Source organism: Peromyscus maniculatus, chromosome 3 (assembly GCF_049852395.1).
Source record: "Peromyscus maniculatus bairdii isolate BWxNUB_F1_BW_parent chromosome 3, HU_Pman_BW_mat_3.1, whole genome shotgun sequence".
NCBI classification, from domain to species: domain Eukaryota; kingdom Metazoa; phylum Chordata; class Mammalia; order Rodentia; family Cricetidae; genus Peromyscus; species Peromyscus maniculatus.
Window position 1 is genome coordinate 142,254,317 of NC_134854.1, and position 18,159 is coordinate 142,272,475.

Genomic DNA, 18,159 nt, shown 5'->3' on the forward strand with positions numbered 1-18,159 from the left:
AGAGAGAGAGAGAGAGAGACAAAGTTGGAGGGATACAGAGGTAGGATGGACTGGCTCCCAAAAATTCATAACATGAGTTCCTTATATTAGATGGCTTTGCATATAGACTTATGCACATCCACTATTATACTCTAAGTCCTTTCTGGTCCCATTAATAATACCTAACTCAATGTATACTCTATAAATAACTGTAATGCTTATTATATTTAAGAAAGTGGGTAACAAGAGGCCAGGCAGCGGTAGCTCACACCTTTAATCCTAGCACTCGGGAGACAGAGCCTGGTGGATCTCTGTGAGTTCAAGGCCAGCCTGGTCTACACAGTAAAATCCAGGACAGGCACCAAAACTTCACAGAAGTAACCTTGTCTTGAAAAAAAGAAAGAAAGAAAGAAAGAAAGAAAGAAAGAAAGAAGGAAGGAAGGAAGGAAGGAAGGAAGGAAGGAAGGAAGGAAGGAAGGAAGGAAGGAAGGAAGGAAGGAAGGAAGGAAGGAAGGAAGTGGGTAACAAGAATAGTGTGTACATGTTCAATACAGATATATTTTTTTCTAAATACTTTTTATCATTAGTTGGTTTGATCTAATAAATGCAGAACCCACAGATCCAGGTCAACTGTATTCACAACCTCATCCATCCTATGCAAGCCCCTCATCCTTCAGAGTATCAAAAAGGAACTCCACACACCATAACCAATCACCATTTCACAGTCCCCCAGGCCCTGGCAACCAATAACTATTTCATATCTGCCTATTCTGGACATTTCATATACATGGAATCAAATGTGACCTTTTAGGTGAAAGGTTAAGGAGGAACAGCAGAGGGTGTCAAACTCTTTGCTATCTAAGTTGTTTCATAATACTCCAAATACCACTTTTCATGTTTATTACCTAATCTCAATGAGTTCTCAAAATAGAACAATAAAACCGATTTTCAAGCCTGGCCACCACCATGCCACCACAAAGCTTCTAGATGATAAAAATATAAAACGTCCACCACTAGCCCCATACCACAGATACACTTACTCTCTTACTCAGAATCCTGGAGTGTATCCAAAGGTCTACAAATACACATAGTAACTGTATGGACCCTTTAATTCTCACTCTTGCTACAAAAGCTGTAAGCAAACCATGGAACTACAAGTAGCAATCTCTTCCTCCTTCCTGACAGATCACAGGACAATAGCTCTCTACAACCAAAGACACTCTCCAGAGAAACTCCAAATATTCCTAAGACAAATGGAACTAGAAAATGCTTTAACAGCAACATATTATAGTAAGCTACCTTAAATTAATTCTAATAGAAGAGACTCATGTAAATGTGCTATGAGACATTTACGAGAATGTAAATGCAAAAACATAATATACTACTCTTAGCTATTTAAAGCCCCGCCATTAAAATTCTGGCCTCCCTCTCACAATCACTAGACTAGCCTGCTGTGCCAGGTTATAATCACCAGTAATGATCATTTATTATCTAAAAATGAGTTAAGTGTTTTAAATATTGTACTTAAAATTTTTGAAAGATCCTGTTTGTTTTCTCAAAAAGCTGTAAAACTATTAGGATCAAGAAATATTCATTTTAAGCTCTCTGTAAAAAGATTTAAAAATCATACTGAAGTACAATTTGGCAGAATCAAAATTTGAAAAAGAAATTTCAACTTTTAATTTTTTTATAGTAGTGGAGAATGAACCGAGGGTTTGCACATGATAAGGATGAACTCTGCCACAGAGCTACATATCCAGCTCATAAGTTTTACTTTTTTGCTTGTGTTTTGAGACTGGATCTCATGTATCCTAGTCGGTCTAACTTGTCATGTAGCTGAGGATGGCCTTAAAGTCCTGATATTCCTCCCTCCACTTTCCAAGTGCTGGGATTCTAAGCATGTACCATCATGCCCAACATCTACAACTTTCACTTGTTAAAGTAGTCTACATGTTTCATAGGTTCCAAGGTCGATGTGCAATGATCCTCATTACTGTCTCATTTGTACCAGCAAGAATGTAAATTTCCAACAAGAGACTGGTTTAAATAAATTGTTATTTCCAAACTCTAAATATGTTTCTTTACCTGACATGTAAAGACATTTACAATATACTATAAAATAGAAAAGCAAGTCATAAAAAAGTGCATATAATAAACTCATTAGTATACAAAGTGATAAACATATATATGTTCATATACACACAGGACTGATTCCAACCCTTGGGTCACAAGTGGCCAAGGCTAGCTAAGAATACAGCCTCATGCAAAATTGTAACTTACTTAAAACATTATGAGAATTTTCTGTGATTTTCCACTTGTACTCAATGTTTACATGTGTATGGATGCATGATGTGTATGCACATACTTATGGAGGCCATAGGTTGATGTAAGTTATCTTCTTTGATTACTCTCTTCCTTACATACTGAGACAGGATCTCTCACTTGAACCCAGAGCTCACTGCTTTGGTTAGCCAAGCTAAGCAGTCTATTTCAGGGATCATCTGCCTCTGTCTCCAGAGTTCTGGGATTATAGGCAGGTGGGCAATTACCTGGATGCTGAGAATCCAAACTCTGGTACTCATATTTGCATATCAAGCACTCTTACCTGCTAAGTCATTTTGTTAGTTCTTTCTGAAATTTTTGTGATTTTGATTGTGTTGTTCTCAAGTGTGAACTTTGGAGATGACATTGAAGGCACCTGATCAAGTAAAGGTGCTTTCCACCAAGGCCAACAATTTGAGTTCAATCCCAGGGATATGGTGGACAGAGAGAAATGACCCCAAATTGTCTCTAATGGCTACACATAAAATAAAAAAATAAATGTGTTGTTAGAAAAAAAAGTATCTGGAGGCTGAGGCAGGAGAACTGAGAGTTCAAGGCCAGTATAGGGTACAAGACAGGAACTCATCTAACAAAATGAGAAGGAGCCTGTATTATTTTCATGTTTTTTAAAAGTCTCACTATAAAACTAAAACATTAAATAAGGGCCATTCAGCACTAATTTTCATGGTAATCAATGACCAATGACAGAGGTCTTAACACTGATTGCTAGTATTTCCATGAACAGTAGACTTAGAAAAGTGAAAAGAAAAGAAATTTAACATTAAAGAAAGCATACATCTTTGTTCCACCTTCTGAGTGTAACTTAGTAAAACTAGGTTTGTTCAAGCCATGTGCCTGATTATAGACGCTTACCCCGCCTCTCTCCAGTGTCTCCTGGAGACTGGGAACTCTGGCACACTGGCGGAAGCAGCACACCACAAGGGCAGAGCAAGCTGAAAGAGGGTCTCTGGCAGGAACAGCCAGTGTGGAATTAAAGGTGCCATCACAGTATTTCCCACTGTTCTCATTTCTCCCGTTTAGAGAAGGGTCAATAACTCAGTTATGAAGCAGCTGGACTACAGGTTTCAATAATTCTTATCAGTTAATCAAGTTAATTGTAAGTTCTATCAAGGTTCTCCCCAGTGACAGAACCTTGTCAAACAGATACTTAGAGTAAACAGTGGTGTAATCAGAGCCCTAGACCTCTATCAACGATCTGCCACTCAGCTCAAGGAAGGCAAACTCTAGGTTGTGGAGCTTCCCTTATCTCTAGGCCTCACTCATAGCATAATCTTTTACAATGCTAAAATATTCAATTGTAACTTTAGTTATCTCGCGTTTTATACCAAATCTCATCCTAAGTGAAATAAATCATGAGCATGGTGAAGTGTGATAAGGGCATGTTGTCCCAGCTACTTGGAGACCAAGTCAGAAGGAACACTTGAACCCAAGTTAGACAAGAGCAACTTGGGCAACTTAATAGTAAAACCATGTTTATTAAAAATAATGAAATTGGGCTGGACAGATGGCTCAGAGGTTAAGAGCACCGACTGCTCTTCCAGAGGTCCTGAGTTCAATTCCCAGCACCCACATGGTGGCTCACAACTATCTGTAATGAGACCTGGTGTCCTCTTCTGTATACATAATAAATAAATAAATCTTTAAAAAAAAAATGAAATTTAAAACCACAAGTACCTGTTCACAACTTCTTATCCATAAATCCAAATTCCAAAATCTCACAAACTACAAAACGTTTGAAACTAGCCGGGCGGTGGAGGCCCACGCCTTTAATCCCAGCACTCGGGAGACAGAGCCAGGCGGATCTCTATGAGTTCGAGGCCAGCCTGGGCTATCAAGTGAGCTCCAGGAAAGGCGCAAAGCTACACAGAGAAACCCTGTCTCGAAAAAACCAAAAAAAAAAAAAAAAAAAAAAACCGTTTGAAACTAATCTGGTGGCCTAACCAGGCCTGTACGAAAATAGAGATAGCAATATGCCGGATGAACTAGAGTCCCAGTCCCTGAGACCTGCTTTAAATTCCATAGGGCCTGGAGATGGCTCAGCAGCTGTAAGCTCACACTGCTCCCTCAGAGACCACAGGATAGCTCCCAGCACCCAGCCCTGCAGCTCAAAACCACCTGTAACTCCAGCTCCAGGGAAACCCAAGCCCTTACTCTGGCCTAGCTGGGCACCTGCACTCACATGCACACAGACACAGATACTTCACTTAAAAATAAACAATTAAAATAAGTAATATATTATATGCATATCATTTTCTAAATCTGAAAACCTGTGAGTTTTTGTGGATACAGACCTGTGTTACTGGCTAATGATATCTACATCATTAGTGGCAAATAAAGACATACAGAGAGGTAGTTATACAAAGGCATTTTAATACAACACTTTCAAGGTAAGTAGGAGGCACATATTAATTATGTAATTCTCCATCCTTTTGAATATGTGAAACATTTCATATTTTTTTAAATGTTAAGTGAAAATTTTCAGATAACCAATCAGTATTTTCTTCCCTAAAACAACGTAAGTATTTGGGAAGCAACAAATTTGAAAATGAGTATGTTAAGGATATTAAAAACAGCAACACCAGGAGATAGCACAGACCTGTAGTCCTAGCCACTAAGAAGACTTGAAGAAGAAAATCACTTAAACCTTGAGTTTCAAAGTCAATGCAGCAAGATTTTTGTCCCCAAAACTCAAAACCACTGGGCATAACACACACCTGTAATCCCAACATTGGAAAGGCTGGGGCAGGGATTTAAAATTGCAGATCAGCCTGGGCTATATTCCATCATCATGAAAGACAAATCCTCACCCATTATAGTGGTGCCCACACACAAACAAAAGTAAATAATAAATAAATAAGTAAAGAAATGTAACTTTTTTAAGAGGTGGAGAGACATTAAGAGAAATACCTGGAGGGGGGCAAGTAAAACCTTTTAAAGCAAAAATACTTAAGAAATCCTTTAATAGAAATGATTTTTATGTATTTATTTTTTGATTTTTTGATTTTTCGAGACAGAGTTTCTCTATGTAACAGCCCTGGCTCTGTAAACCAGGCTGGTCTCAAACTCAGAGATCCGCCTGCCTCTGCCTCCCAAGTGCTGGGATTAAAGGCATGCACCACCACTGCCAGCTAGAAATGAACTTTAATTTCCATCTAATTAACCACACAAGTTAAAATTAAGTACATTTGATCTCAATAGATATGAAAAGCATCTGTTTTCAGCATTTATTAATGATGGAAATTCAGGATAAAAAGAAATTTTCTTAATCTAATAAAAGGTATGTGCTATAAAAGAGCCACAACAAATATCTGTAGAGAAATAGTTCCCAAGGTGTTTTGAAAGCTAAGGTTTGTATGTAAGAATCCCAAGGCAGCAGATGATAGGAGGCCTACAAAGAGCTGCTACCAGAGCAGAGCATGAAGGCAGGCCTGCAATCCCAGGACACAGGAGGATGAGTCAGGGGCATCACCAACACAAGGCCAGCCTGAACTCAATAGAAAACCCTTGTTAGGAAATAAAAAAAAAAAAAACCCCAGACACAGCCAGTTATCCCTACAGCTTTCCTCTGGCCCACGGGAGGCTATCACCAGACAGCTGTCACAGCCTCCTGCAGTGACATATAAAACCACCAAGCAGAGGAGGACACAACGGTGTATACTATAATCCCAGCACTAAGGAGGTGGAGACAGTAGGATCAGGAATTAAAAGCCAGATTGGGCTACATGAGGTCCTGTCTCCAGGAAAAAGGAAAAAAAATCTCCTTGAGCAGCAACTAGACTAGATCCTTACCAACAGAATGTCCCCAAACTGACAGACATTTTCGAAAGTTTGTCATCCTTTGTGAGTGGCACAAAGACCAGAGGACTAGCACTTTGGCTGCCATATGTGATAAACTGCCTAAATCTAAAAGGGCTCATCTTACCAGGTCTAGGCTTGACCATGCTTTATGTGTATACTGTGCTTGCCATTAACAGAGATAAAGACGAACAGTTCTCTCTGGGATGGGAAAATGGCAAGAACATCTCTCATCACCTTTCTATGCAACCAAACGCTAGAAATTCTAGCCAGAGAAGGGAATAAAGGGTACTAGAATTACAAAGACAAAACAGTTTTTACACGTTATACAATGTGGAAATCAAAGAGAGTTTACAAGTAAATTATTAGGCTAAGGCTGGTAAAACTTAGAAAAATGCAGCCAATACTGAAAATTCAATTTTGTCTCCATATAGCAACAGTAAACAGAAAATAAATTTTATTTCAAAATTCTCCTTACAACCAGACTCACACTTGTACTCACAGCACTACAGAGGCTAAGGCATGATGACTGCAGGCATGAAATCAAAATCATCACAAAATGAAAATCAGCTTGGACTACAAAGCATGACCCCCATCTCCAAGAATTAAATAATTAAGTCAGGCATGGTGCCACACTCCTTTAATTTTAGCAATCAGGGGTAGATCTCTATCAGTTCCAAGCTAGTCAGGACTACACAGAGACCAACAGGGGTGGGGGGTGGACAGGGATGGTGTTTATTACTTATTAATGAATAAATAAAATTATTTAAATAAAAGCCAGGCACAGGGTATATGCCTGTAGTCCCAGCTCGTTGGGGACAGGAAGCTGAGGTGGTAGGGAAACTTAGGCCTGGAAGTTAAGGCCAGCCTGAACATCATTGTGAGACCCTGTCTCTTTAAAAAATAATAATAATACAAAAAATATATTTATAGCCAGATGGTGGTGGCGCACGCCTTTAATCCCAGCACTAGGGAGGCAGAGCCAGGCGGATCTCTGTGAGTTCAAGGCCAGCCTGGGCTACGGAGTGAGTTCTAGGACAGGCTCCAAAGCTACAAAGAGAAACCTTGTCTCAAAAAACAAACAAACAAAATTATATATATATATATATATATATATATATATATATATATATATATGTGCATAAATATAAAAAAAGATGTGTAAGAATACTGCAAAAGAAAAGAACTACAAACCATTACTGATCCTGATGTAGTGGCTCACACTTGTAATCCTAGTATTCTGAGCAGCTGAGGTAAGAAGACTGCTATAAATTTGGGTCAGCCTAGGCTACATAGCAAGACAATGTCTCAAAAAGCAAACAATCAACACAAACAAGGAAAGCACTTTGGGGATGGTTCTTACTTGCCAGCAAGCCTGATAACCTGAGTTCATCCCTGGAACCCACATGGCAAAAGGAGGTAACTAGTACCACAAGTTGTCTTCTGATCTCCACAAGCTCTCACGGCCATCTCTCTCTTTCTCTGTCTCTGTCTCTCTCTCATACTCACAAACAAATAAATGTAATTTTAAATTACCTAAGATATGAAAAACAACAATGGAATCACATTTTACAATTCAAGACTCCACATCATGAAGAAGCAATTTTATCCAACTTGTAAGTCCAACTAAATTGTAATTTAGGACCTCCCCTTCCTGTTATCATTTGAAGGGGTCCATGTGAGCACGTGTGTACGAGTGCAGGCACAATCATTCTTTGACCCACATGTTTCACAAGTCAGAGAAACACCTCAGGTGTCTGCTCACCTCCCACCTTATCTAAGATTTACCCAGTAGTGCCAGCATCAACACCCACCCTTTTTTTTTTTTTAAGATCTATTTGTTTACATATTTTATGTACATGAGTGCTTCGTCTTCATGCACACCAGAAGAGGGCATAGAATCCCATTATAGATATTTGTGAGCCACCATGTGGTTACTGGGAATTGAACTCAGGACCTCTGGAAAAGCAGCCACTGAACCATCTCCCCAGCGCCGCCCCTCCCCCCTTTTTTAAGGAGACACAGGTTCATGTAGCCCAAGCTAGCCTTGAATTCACTATACAGCTGAGAATAACCTGGAACTCTAATCTTCCAGCCTCTTCCCTGAGTTCTGGGATTTCAGCCTTACACCATCATGTCCAATTAATAAGGTGCTGAGCATCTAACACAGGGCCTCAGGCATACTAGGCAAGCACTCTACTACTGAGCTATATCCAAGGCCCTGTATGTTTATTTCACTATGCTACTGGTTGAGCCCAGAGCATCAAGCATACTAGACAAGCACTGAAACACTAAGCTGTCTATCCCCAGGGCCCTCAATACAGCTCTGTTTTGTTTTGTTTTGAGACAGGGTTTCTCTGTGTAGTCCTGGCTGTCCTGGAACTCACTCTGTAGAGCAGGCTGGCCTTAAACTCACAGAGATCCACCCACCTCTGCCTCTTGAGTGCTGGGATTAAAGGTATGAACCCCGACCTCAACACAGTTCTTAATCTTACAAGATGATCCCAACTTTGAAATGAAAATCCAACAGGCCCATAGCCAAAAAAAAATTTAATAGTTTTATTAAGTCAAAATTTAAATACCCTTTTGTAGTATATGTTGATGAGTTTTAGTAACTTTGTACAGTTATACAACCATCACGATGTTTAAAACACTTCAACTAACACAAAAAAGCTTCTTATGCCAGGGATGGTGGCACTCACCCACAAACACAGCACTCAAAACACTCAGACAAGAGGATATGTAGCTTGAGGCCAGTCTGGGCTCCAAAGCAAGGAGAAAGAACCTATATTCATTTTCAGTTTATCCTCAGTCTTATCCCTTGATTTGACAATTGATTTGACTGACTTTCCTGTAAAGTTCTCATAAATAAAATTATAAACCAGTTATTTCTTCATTTTGAGACTATTTATAATGTTAAACTTATTAATAGTTTGTTCGTTTTTACTGTTTATCACCTCACCTGCTCCCAAATTTTGCTATTGTAATTAATGTTGCTATGATTATCCACTCCCAAATCTGTGGACCTGTTTTCGTTTCCTCTTTTGTAAACACCTAGTTACAAAAGCAAAGGGCATATAGTAATAGGTTTGACTTGTTTTCATAATATCTGCAACATTTAGTAATGCTGCCAGCAATGTACAGGAATTCCAGCTCCCCCACATCTTCACCTGCACTACCCCATTCTTTTGATTTTAGCTATTCTCTGAGGGTGTGGGTGGTTATCTCACTGTGGTGTCTCCTACTAATGACTAATGGTGGTGAATATCTTTTCCAGGTGCTTATTACCATGGCAGTGAAGGCTCTATTCAAATCTTTTGCTCATATGTTCTTGTCTTGTTTGTCCTATTAGAAAGAGTTCCTTATATGTTCTAAATGCAAGGGGCTGGAGAGACAGCTCAGCAACTGGAATGCTCACTGCTCTATACGAGGGCCAGACCACCACATCAAGAGGCTCACAAACGCCTGCAACTCCAGCGCCAAAAGATCAATGCTCCTTCTGGTCTGCACAGTACTCACACATACACACATACAAATAAAATAAAATCTTTAAAAAGAAGAATAATGTTCTAAATAAAAGACACAAGTCCTCTATCAACTATATGATTTGCAAGTATTTTTCTCCCATCTGTCATTTGTTTTTTATTTTGTTAGTGACAGCTTTTAAAGAGTAAAAATTTTAACTTTTTGTTTGTTTTTTGTTTGGGGGGAACAGGGTCTTTCTATATAGCTCTGGCTTGTCCTGGAACTCACTATGTAGACAAGACTGGCCTCAAACTCACAGAGATCTGTCTGTCTCTGTCTCCCTCCCCCATCCCCCAGTGCTGGGATTAAAGGCATGTTACCAATCTCGACCAAAAACTTTTAATTTGGTAAACATCAAATTGTGTTATTTCCTTATATGAGTTATGCTCTTAACCTAATACCTAGGCAATCCATGCTGGGCATGGACGCACCTGTAGTTCCGCTACCTCTGGAGGCTGAAAGGGAAGATCACTTGGGCCTAGTAGTTTAGCGTCAGCCTAGAAAACATATTAAGGACCCAAGAATCCCTCTCAAGGAAAAAACAAACTCCTGGAAGGAAAAAAAGCAGCAGCAGAGGGAGCAGAATGACAGAGCAAAATGGAATGACACACATCTTCGAGTACAGTGACACTCAATACTTTGAATGCTGACCTAAAATACTAACTTCAATTCTTTCCTCAGGGCTGGAGAAATGGCTCAGCAGTTAAGAGCACTGGCTGCTCTTCCAGAGGGCCCGGGTTCAATTCCCAGCCCCCACATGGCAGCTCATAACTGTCTGTAACTCCAGTTCCAGGGTACCAGACACCCATTGCAAAACACCAATTCACACAAAATAAAGTTTAAAAAAAGAAATTCTTTCCTCAGCCAGTAATTCAGAATTCCTCCTATGAGGTAAAATTTGAGGTTCTTTTCTTTGTCTTGCATATGCTGATATCCAACTGTTCTAGTACACCTTAGCACTCTGTCAAAAACTAATCAGCTGGGCCTGGTGGCACACACCTTTGATCCCAGTGGTTCTGGAGGCAGAGGCAGAGGCAGGTCAAGAGAGTTCCAGGACAGTTAGAGCTACATAGAGACCCTATCTCAAAAACAAAAACAAAAACAAATTAACCAAAATGTAACCAGCATACAAGAGACATCTGTGCGCCCATGTTTTTTGCTGTATTATTTATAATAGCAAAGATATAGAATGTTCATTATATAGATGTTTATCAACATATGAAAAGAAATGTATCATCATTAATCATCATAGAGAAGAATAAAATTATGCCATTTGCAGGAAAATGGATAGAACTATGTCCTAGTTTACTTCTTTGTTGCTGTGATCAACACTGACCAAAAGCAACTTGGGAAGGAAAGGGTTGATTTGGCTTACACATCACAGTCCATCTCTGAGAAAAACCACAGCAGCAGGAACTCAAGTAGGATCCTGGAGGCAAGAACTGAAGCGGAGAGCATGGAGGATGCTGCTTACTCCTAATGGCTTGCTCAGCCTGCTTTCTCATAACACCCAGGACCACCAGCCCAGGGGTGGCTCAACCCATAGTGGGCTGTGCTCTCCCACATCAATCATTAATCAAGAAAATGCTCCACAGGCCAATCTGATGGAAGCATTTTCTCAACTGTTCCTTCTTCCCAGATGACCCAAGCTTGCGACAAGTTGACAAAAAGTAACCAGCACAAACTGGATGCCACTTTGTTATATAAAAAAACAAAACACAGAAAAAAACAAGTGATATGTTTTTCTTTCCTATGTAGAAACTGGAAGGGGAAAGGGATGACACAAGAGTAAACAGGGGGCCGGGGGGTGGGGGGGGCGGCGGCGGCGGCGGCGGCGGCGGCGGCGGCGGCGGCGGCGGCGGCGCATGCCTTTAATCCCAGCACTCCCAGCACTCAGGAGGCAGAGCCAGGAGGATCTCTGTGAGTTCGAAGCCAGCCTGGGCTACCAAGTGAGTCCCAGGAAAGGCGCAAAGCTACACAGAGAAACCCTGTCTCGAAAAAAAAAAAAAAAAGTAAACAGGGGTTAACAGAGCTTGAGATAGAGGCGGCTGTGCGGAGAAACTGAAAGGAGACAGCAGGAGGAGGAAAGATATGATCAGTGTATCACATATGAAAATGCCACAATAAAGCTCATTAGCTTGTTTAATTAATACAGGTTAACAAAAAAGATGGCCTACTCAAGAAAAATAACTAACCATAAATGTGAGGGTCTAAACCTAGAAAGTCTATACATTGGACCCCTTAACATGTAGTTTCATTGTCTGTGGTTTCAGGTACAAAATGGTCAACCACAATATAATAATATTAAGTGGGAGACTGCAGAAATAACTAATAAGTTTTAAATTGTATGTTATTTGAACAGCATCAAAATATCTCATGCCATCTACTTCATCCTTCTGAGGAATCTATTGAATCTATGCTGTGTATGCTACCTACCCATGAATCTCTTGATGGCGTTCTGGATTATCAGATCTACTTTCAAGGTGCTGAGTCCAAGTAACTTTTCTAGAGTAGCCTAACACTATGTCTCAATACCTGTGTCATTCACTTTATATATTTCATCTCATAGCCATTGTATCATTTCACATTATCACAGGAAGGACTGGATACAAAGCCAGGATGGTGGTGCAGGCCTGAAATCTCAATACTCAGGAGGCTGAGGCAGGAGGATGACAAGTTCCAGGCCAGCCTGGAGTACCTAGAGACCTTTTCTCAAAAAAAAAGAAGGAAGGAAGGAAGGAAGGAAGGAAGGAAGGAAGGAAGGAAGGAAGGAAGGAAGGAAGGAAGGAAGAAGAGAAGAGAAGAGAAGAGAAGAGAAGAGAAGAGAAGAGAAGAGAAGAGAAGAGAAGAGAAGAGAAGAAAAGAAAAGAAAAGAAAAGAAAAGAAAAGAAAAGAAAAGAAAAGAAAAGCAAGCAAGCAGGATGGGGGTGGGAGGTAGCTAGGTGTGGTGGTGGAGCACTACCTTCAATCCCAGCACACAGGAGGCAGAGGCAGGTGGATCTCTGAGTCCGAGGTCAGCCTGGTCTACAGACTGAGTTCCAGGAGAGCCAGGGCTACACAGAGAATTTCTGCCCCCTCCCAAAACAAAACAAAACAAAACCCTCATAGCTTTAATAGCTATGAGCACAGGCTAAGGAATCTTACTCAGCACTCATTCAATGCTTGCAACCCAGGAGGGAATGCATTAAATACCTCTTAAAAATATTCACACCATCACTGAACACTACTCCTCTTAGAAAATCAATAAGGAATAGTAAACTGGGAAGTAGAAAAAAGGGAGAAACCACACATATTTCTGGATTGATGTCCTAACTAAGAAACACTAGAGAAGAGCAGAAATCATTCATTCGGATCGGTATGCACTGAGGTTAAGAAGCCTCCAAGTGGAAACACCAAGCAACAAGTTAGATATGCTGGTCCTCACACTCAGGACAGAGGGATACATTGAAGATGAAAATACATCCTCTCAGCATAAAATGAAACACAAAGTGATGAAATGGCCTGGAAAAACACTAAATGAGTGGGTAGAAAAGGATTCAAAAGGTGACTGAAAGCAGAGCTAAGAGACTGAGCGATAAACACAGGAGCACCCTCAGAAAATCCTCAAGGCAGAGAGCTTCACAAAAGGAGGAAGCTAGGTATCATGGCACCTGCCTGTAATCCCAGCTCTTGGAAAGCTGAGGCAGGATGACTGCTGTGAATTTGAGGCCAGCCTGGGCTATGTAGTGAGTTCTAAACCATCCTGAAAGATACAGCAAAACCTTGTCTTGAAATTTAAAAAAAAAAAGGGGGGGGCAGCACTGTGAGGTCTGCTGTGGTAGGCAATTTCCAACATGGACAATTTCTGCCTTCATAGCATTATGAAATCCCATCTTGAGTGTGTTTGATCTAGACACAAGCATCTAATGTACAAAATACAGCAAAAGGGACAGCACATCATTTGTAAAATTAGGTTACAAAACACTGTGGCTAGTATCTCCCCTTCCTTTCAGAGCTCGAGATGCAAGGTGCCATTGTTAAGTGCACCTGTAATCATACACAAAGACACAAATGGCAAGGGACTGGTTTATTTATCCATCAAAGAGCCAACAAAAACCTGCGGCCTACCACCAACCATGTGTGTGATCCTGGAAGCAGAACCCACTCCAGTGAAGCCCGAGCTCACAGCAGCCTCAATCCACACCTCTATAGCCTCACTGTTAACCCTGAATCAGGGGCACCAGGCACAACCAGACTTCTGATCCAGAAACTACCAAAGAAGAAATGCTTCCTATTTTAAATCTGGAGGTTATTTTATTATGTAGCAATAGGCCACAGTTACAGCTGCTAAAGGATTAAATACAAGGACAGGAAAAAAGTCACTGGCTATGTTCATGTGCTATTTTCAGTTTCAATGAAATCATGAAGACACAGAAGAAAAATCACAGGTGAAAAAATGGAACAGTACAGTACATGTGGACAACTCTTCCCAAGCAGTCCCGCTGGATAGCTGGGATGCTGGTTCTAGCCTGGAATTCCTACATTTGCAAAGTGTAGGGAAGAGAAAAGATCAGGTCATAGAGAGTTTGAGGCCAGACAGACTGGGTTACATGAAACCCTACCTCAAAAATTAATTAATTTAATTAATTCAAATCAAACAACAACAAAGTTTGGCTGCAAAGCTGAGAGCAACTTAGAACAATAAAATATGGAGTGGTGGAGTTTCTCAAGAAGAGACTTTTTAAGTTAAGAAATGGTAAGCCAACTGAGAAAATACACTTTCTGTAGAAGTCTGCTAAAGTTCTAAATTTCTTCGAAATGTTCTCACTACCTCTCTGCCTTAACTGAAAACTGGCTTTCCAATCAAGACACTTCTCATCACTTGGCCTTTTTCAGTTTCTCATGCCACACCCAATACTGGGAAATGGCCTTTACTAGGTCATTATTCCTAAATCCTCATGAAAACCCTTGTTCTGATTCCTGCGCTATTGGGTCAACAGTCTTCTACCTGTCCCTCCTCACTGACTGCTGACAATCACAGGGATGTATGGGCACCAGATTCACAGTGCTCGCTATGCTCTACACCATCACTCCCGCTCCCAGCCTGCTCATTTCAATACACACATGAATGAGTCCTTTAACATCAGTTCTTCAACCTCTCCATCCTCAGTAAGCAACTCTATTTTCTGTCTCCAGCCATTCAATCACTTGTGAATTCATTTACTTGTACTATTATCCATTCATTCATCAAATATAGTAACTACCTATTATTTGCTCAGCAGAGAACACATGACAGATAGTCACTGTCCTAATGAAATACAGGGCTTTTTTTTTTTTTTCATATTTTCCACAAAGACAGCATGAGAAGATATAGCTGAAATCCAGTACATGACAACCACATTTCTTTTATTTATCAGTCAAGTAACCATATCATTCTATGAAACTGTTATTGTCTAGGGTGACTCAGTGAATCTCTGTGGAACCTTAGTAATCACTATTTCCCTCAGTAAGGGTTCGAAAACTATCTATTAGATAGTCTATTCTAACATAAAGCCAGAGTTCCTCATTATTAGGTCGTCTATTCTAAAATAAAGCCAGAGTTCATCATTAGACCAGAAAATGAAATATTTTAATGCAATTTTAGAATTTACTAAACAGCATTTAATTGCACAGAATTTTACTGGTAGGAAAAACAAAAACTAGACATGGTAATGCATGCCTGAAATAAGAGGAGGTGGAAGCAGAAGGACTGTCACTTGGTTCAGGACACAGAGTGAGACCTTGACTCAAAAACAAACGAACAAAAAAAAAAAAACAGAGGAGGACTGGAGACTATTCAATAGTTAAGAAGAGCATTCTACTCTTGCAGAGGACCCAGGTTCAATTCCAGCATCCACATGGCAGCTCACGACCAGCTGTAACTCCAGTTCCAGGAGATCCAACGCCCTCTTTTGGATTCCTCAGGCACTAGGCACACCCGTGGTGTACAGACACATAAGTAGGCAAAACGTCCATACACATACAATGAAATAATGTGTGGTTTTTGGTTTTTGTTTCAAGACAGGGTTTCTCTGTATAGTCCTGGCTGTCCTGGAACTCACTCTGTAGACCAGGCTGGCCTCAAACTTACAGAGATCCACCTGCCTCTGCCTCCAGAGTGCTAGGATTAAAGGCATGTACCACCACCACCCAGCTCTTTTTCTAATTTTTAACAAACAAAACTCGGGGAGGGGTAGTGATTGTCTCTAGGAAAAATTAAGATGGGACAGAAGAAATCTTTTCCTAAATTCTTGATATGTTACATATACTACCTATTTCAGCAAATAATGCATGTATGTAAGAATAAAAACAATAAAATCACAGACATCTTCTTTTGAGTTATTTTTAACTTTCTAATCAATCCAGGCAAGTAAAAGAACTGAATGATGCTTGTATCTGTCTCCTCTACCTCAAACCAAGATAGTGAGTCATCTGTGTTGCTAGACAATACCGTCAAGCAGAGTCTCTTACCCAACATTCTGACACATCCTTTGCTCCTCTAGAACATCTCACTCCCCGGCTTTCCTTCTTATTCAGTGACCTTACTCTGCCAGTTCCTCTTCATTTCTCCAGGTATCTTGCAGTTTCTTTTAAGGTAAGGACCATAAAGGTATTTGTCAGCTTGCTATCACATCCCCAAAAGAGCACCGAGAACCATACTAACTTCACAACAGGATGAACAAATGATGAATCAACCCCCACAGCTCAGAGGTTTGGATCTCTTTTCTACCTAAATTCACTCCCTGATGATCTCAACACTCCACAATTTTAAATACCAGATGGAAATTGCTTACTTTGCCCGAACATCTCCCCCAAACTTTCAGAATTCCCCCAACTGCTTCAACTGCTATCTCCATCTCAGTTATGGCAACTTAGTTGTTCTAGAGCTGTTCAAGCAAAAACCTCACTTGTTCTTTATGATTCTATTTTGTTCACATCCCATATTCAATTGCTACCACTTATCTACCCTCATTATATACTAAAAATCCAACCACTTCTCACCACTTCATTTTCCTGTCACCTTGGTCAGTACCATTCCCATCTGAAACATAACATACTCTCCTGCCTAGTATGGTTATTTCTATCTCCCACCCTGCCCTAACTTCCCACAAAGTAGCAACAGCCATTCTTCTAAAACACAAGTCAGAGTACTTGATTTCAGAGTATAGTGCTAAAAGCTCCTCCGCACTGGCACCCTTACCTTCCGAAAACTCAGCAGCTTATAAACCATTGGAAACTCCCATCCATATACTTACCCTTCTCTTTCATTTCTGTTTGTGATTTGAAATGCCCCCCAAGGAGTCCCATGTTTGAACACCTGGCCCCCAGTGGTGACACCCTTTGGGAAGGTTATAGAACCTTTAGGAGGTGGAGCACCGATTAGAGAAAGAGGGCCACAGGTGGAGGACCTTGAAGCTTTTTATATAAGCCCAGACCCACTTCCGGTTCACTCTGCTTCGTGGGCGCACACAGTGTGATGAAGCCGCCCTCTGCCCCTTCCTGCCGCCATGTCTGCCCTACCATAATCAACTGTATCCCTCCGGAACTATAGGTTCAAATCCTTTCTCCCCAAAGCTGTGTCTGTCAGGAATTCTTTTTTAGGGTTCACAGACTTTATTGTTTCAAATGGCGTCATCTACAGACACAAAAACCATCCTTCCAAAAAGCTTGTCAGGATGTTTAAAACAGCAATAGGGAAAGGAACTAAGGCAATGCTTATTAACATCCAATGTGTGCAATTTATTCATACTCATTTTACCCCAGATATCTCCTCAGTAAGCACAAACGTTCCATGAGATTTCAGATTTTTGTCGGCCTTGTTCACTACTAGAGTCCCAGCACCTAGAATACTTGGCACATAATACATGCTCAACATGTACTATTTTATAGAATTACATTATTTACTTTGTGTTTGTGTGTGCACAGGTGCATGTGGAAACCAGACAACAACCTGTAGGAGTCAGTTCCCTCCTTCCACCATGTAAGTCCTGAGGTTCAGCTTGGCTTACCTTTAGCTACTAAAACATCTCCCAGCCTTCAATGTGTATATTTTAACTGAATGCAAAAATAATGCTCAAGGAATACAGTTCAAAAGGTATTAACAAACAAGCTAATTATGTGCCAACACTGTTTTAACTACATTAGTTCATTTGGCCATCCTAAGAGGTTAAATACTATTATTCTAATTTTTCAGAAGAATTTATCTTTTTCTTTTTACTGAAATTATGGTTAAGGCCAGATATGGTGGCATATGCTTTAACCCCAGCACTCAGGAGGCGAAGGCAGGTGGATCTGAGTTCAAAGTTAGCCTAATCTACAGAGCAAGTTCCAGAAAAGCCAGAACCATGCAGAGAAACCCTGTCTTGAAAAAAAGAAAGAACTAAGCTTAAGCAATATGCCCTACAGTATACAATGGCAAGGCTAGGATTAAACACTCTAATTCCAGGATTGACACTCCAAAACATGGAAAACCTCAAGCGCCATACGGTTCAATTACAT

General features: G+C 40.4%; 1 protein-coding gene across 10 annotated transcripts in view; it reads right to left on the reverse strand.

Annotated features, from left to right (window-relative positions):
• Erc1 (ELKS/RAB6-interacting/CAST family member 1) overlaps positions 1-18,159 on the reverse strand; it is a 332,548-nt gene that overhangs the window by 310,663 nt on the left and 3,726 nt on the right. Inside the window, exon 2 of one of the 10 annotated variants that reach the window (XM_076567796.1) lies at positions 16,132-16,247. The exons of the other annotated variants lie outside the window; for them this stretch is intronic. The gene's annotated coding sequence lies outside the window, so the exon portion shown is untranslated. The remainder of the gene's footprint in view (positions 1-16,131; positions 16,248-18,159) is intronic. 10 annotated transcript variants of the gene reach the window in all.